The sequence below is a fragment of the Micromys minutus genome, assembly GCF_963924665.1.
Source record: "Micromys minutus genome assembly, chromosome: 32".
Lineage (NCBI taxonomy): Eukaryota > Metazoa > Chordata > Mammalia > Rodentia > Muridae > Micromys > Micromys minutus.
This window is the reverse complement of record NC_137967.1, coordinates 23,422,921-23,426,868: the sequence shown is the minus strand read 5'-3', so window position 1 is coordinate 23,426,868 and position 3,948 is coordinate 23,422,921. Positions and strand designations below refer to the sequence as shown.

Below are 3,948 nucleotides of genomic sequence, written 5' to 3'. Positions count from 1 at the left end.
CAGTTAAAGACCATTAGCTGCTCTTCCAGAGATCCAGAAATTGATCCTAATGCATGTACATATAATGCATAGACATGCAGCCAAAACACTCATACAAGTAGTAAGAACAATTTTAAAATTTCTCATAACATGCAAAATTTGGTTTCACATAGTTCAATGTATCCTTATGTTTGACAACACATAAAGCAGACTTCAGGGTGTTTGGGTGGAATTGATAATTTATTATTCTCAACACCCTACTTTATCCTCTAAGATGCTCCAGAATCCCAGGAATGCAGTTTCTAAAGTGTCCTTTTTGTACCTAACATTGAAAAGAGGTGCACATTCCTCTACTTGGTAGTGGTGCAAACCTTTGATCTTAGCACTTGGGAGGTAGATGTAGGCAGATTTCTGTGAGTGGGAGGCCAGCCTTTTCTACAGAGCAAGTTCCAAAGTTGGAAACATAGAGAATCCCTGACTTGAAAAACCAAAAGAAGAAGCAAAGAAGAGGAAAGGAAAGATGAAGAGCAGGAGAGTTGGAGGAGGAAAGAAAACAGGTGGACATTACATCAGTTCTTTCTGTTTCTGAGCTGTCAATTGGCATATTTTTCTACAAACAGCATTTTAAAAATTGTTTTAAAATAAAGTATATTTATTTGGTACACTTCAGCTAACAAACCTGACCCACAGCAACACCATGATTCCAAGAGACACCACTCTCCAGTTCTTTCTTCTTTTCCAATTTTGTTTTGGTGTCATAGGGAATTCATCATTGTTAATGTTATATATATACACTTTCTTCTTCAGGCCTCATTATAAGAAGTTTATAGATTTAATTTTCATACATCTGACAATAGTTAATATTTTGACAATTGTGTTCTCATTGATAAAAGCTATAATGTTATCCTTTGGAGTACCCAATTTTTTGGATGATATTGGTTGTAAGGCAGTTCTGTTTTCATGCAGAGTCAGTCGTGGTCTGTCCATCTTCACCACCTGTGTTCTAAGCACATTCCAAGTCATCACCATCACTCCTAGTAATTTTAAGTGGGTCTGGCTTAAATCTAGACTCTCCACATGGATTTTTTCTTCCTTAGCTTGCTCCTGGCTTATTAACCTAATAATCTACGGATATATGACTGACTTGGTAAGAGCCAATTGGAATTATACACCTAGTTCCCATGGATATGTAGATGGTTACTGTCAAGGCAGATAATTTGGGGATCACAACTCAGGGTCATTTTTTGGCCTTATTATCATTCATGATCTCTTCTATGTGATCATCTTGATGTGGGCCAGCCTCTACATGGTGAATTTCCTGTACAAACACCACAAAAGTGCTCAGCATCTCCACAGCTCAGTCTTTTCCTCCCAGGCATCTCCTGAAAGCAAAGCCACTCACAGCATCCTGTCTCTGGTGAGCTGCTTTGTGGTACTGTATTGGTTGAACAACTCTGTCACTCTGTATTCTTTTTTTGCAAAAGAAAAAAATCCCAAACTGGAGACAATTAACATGATTTTAACTACAAGCTACCCAACCATCTGCCCTTTATTTCTCATGAAGAATAATAAAGTTATTTTGCAATTCATTTCTTCATTTTCAGCAGTGAAAATTACCTATTTTCAAAGTTCACACCGTGGCTGAACTAAAACCTACATTTTCTCGGTGTTAAAAGAGCTTCTTAATGATTTTCATGGAATAAAGAGTTTGCATGTAGACCTTGAATTCCTGAAACGACTTTAGTTATAATTCAAACATTCTATACACTATTAAAAAGTCATGTACTTATAATGTTTTTAATACAAATCCATGTATACATAATTTTAAGAATTGTAACATTTTTTTATGCAGATTATGTCATTTTGTACAAAATGAACCTATTATAAATATTTTAAATAATATTTTACCTTTTTTAGGCTTGTCTTTGGTTATTGGTTGTTTTATTTATTAACATTTCAAACGTTATCTCTCTTCCTAGTTTTTCCTCCATAAATCTCCTATTCTTTCTCACTCCCCTGCCTGTATATATTGGATATTAGTATTCTGTAAGATGTAGTTTTGTCACACGCCCACGCTTCCCGCTGCTAGGAACAGGTGTGCAACAAACAAGCAGCTTCTTCTGAGGATAACCTTTATTGAACAGCGTTTTGAGCAGGGGGCTTCTTGAGCAGGAAACTTCTCTCTGAGCCGGGGACTCCCTACCGGGTTCTACTGTCTAGGCGATCTCTCTTTTCAGTACCCCACGAGCGATCTCTCTGTCCAGTCTCTGTCCACGCGGGACCTCCTGCAATCTCTTTTACCGAGTCTCTCTCCACGTGGGATCTCTCACAACCTCTCCTATCGGGCTTCTCTCCACATGGTATCTCTCCACCATCCCTCTACATGGGGTCTCTCACAATCTCTCCACTCTCTTCCTCTCCATGTCTTCCTATCTCTCGTGGGGGAGAAAATGCACTGCTATATATGCCTAAGAGACTTGTGTTGCTACCTGATTGGTGCATCCTCCTGTAGCTCAATCACGTGCCCCGGGGGTGGGCTGTGACTATGTGGTTGCCAAGCAACACAAGGGGAAAGGTTTTTGTAGGCTGAACAATGGGCGGGAAGCTGGCGCCGTCTATTGGCGCCAATGGCTTCCTACATAGTTTGGCAACTGTCTTTTCCCAATATGTTGGTTGGCATTTTGTTTTAATGACAGTGTCCTTTTCCTTACAGAAGCTGTACAAGTTTATAAGATTACATTTATTCAATTCTTGATCTTAGAGCATAAACCATTTGAGTTTTGTTCAGGAAAATATTCCCTGGGCCTATGTGTTCAAGATTGTTCACCACTTTCTCGTCTATTAGTTTGAGTGAAACTGGTTGTATGTGGAGGTTTTTGATTCACTTGGACATGGACTTGAACTTTTTACAGAGCAAAAAAAATAGGTCAGTTTGCATTCTTCTTTTTTCTACTGGACAGTTTTGGCTCCTTTGTCAAAGTTTGTTACCAAAGTTGTGCTGGTTCATTTCTGGAACTTCAGTTGTATTCTAGTAATCTACTTGCCTGTCTCTGAGAAATACCATGCTGTTTTTCATCATGATTGATCTCTATAATACAGCTTGAGGTCAGGGATTCCCTCAGAAGATCTTTTATTTTTGAGCATGTTTGTTTGCCACCTTAGGTTTTTTTTTAATATTTCCAGATAAATTTGAGAATTGTGCTCTATCTCTCTAAACATTTGCTTTGGAGTTTTGATGGAGATCACATGGAATCTTTAAATTGCTTTTTGCAAGATGATTATTTTAATTAATTCTAGCATCCATGAGCATGGAAAATCTTCCAAACTACTGAGGTCTTTTTTGATTTCTTTTTTCATAGATTTATAGTTCTTATCATACAGACCTTTCACTTACTAGGTTAAAGACACATTAAGGTATTTTATATTACTTGCAACTATTATGAGGGATGTCATTTTGCTATTTTTTTCCTCAGCCTTTTTCTCATTTGTGTAAAGAAGGTGACTGGTTTGTTTGAGTTAATTTTGTATTTAGTCATTTTGCTGAAGTTATTTATCATCTGTATGAGTTCTCTTGTTAATTTTTTGGATCAATTCTGTTAACAATCACATTATGTGCAAATTGTCATATCTTGACTTGCTCCTTTCTAATTTGTATTCCTTTGTTCTTCATTTATTGCCTAATTGCTCTGGATAGAACTTCAAGTATTATATTGAAAATAGTGGCAGAGTACACAGCCTTGTCTTGTCTCTAATTTCAGTGGGATACCTTCAGGTATCTTGATTTAGTTTGATGTTGGATATAGGCTTGCTGTATATTGCTTTTACTAAATTTAGATACTGACCTTGAATTCCTCTTTTCTCCAACAATTTTAGCTTAAATTGGTGTGCTATTTTATCTAAGGGGTTTTCAGCATAGAACCATATGATTATGTGCTTTTTTTCTTTGAGTTTATTTATAGAGTAGATTAT

At 37.0% G+C, this 3,948-nt stretch overlaps 1 pseudogene across 1 annotated transcript; it reads left to right on the top strand.

Moving 5' to 3' along the window:
• The first annotated feature begins 676 nt into the window (after positions 1-676).
• LOC308413673 (vomeronasal type-1 receptor 4-like) lies at positions 677-1,624 on the top strand (annotated as a pseudogene). The gene has a single exon. The product of its transcript is annotated as a vomeronasal type-1 receptor 4-like (transcript).
• Positions 1,625-3,948: the final 2,324 nt, after the last annotated feature.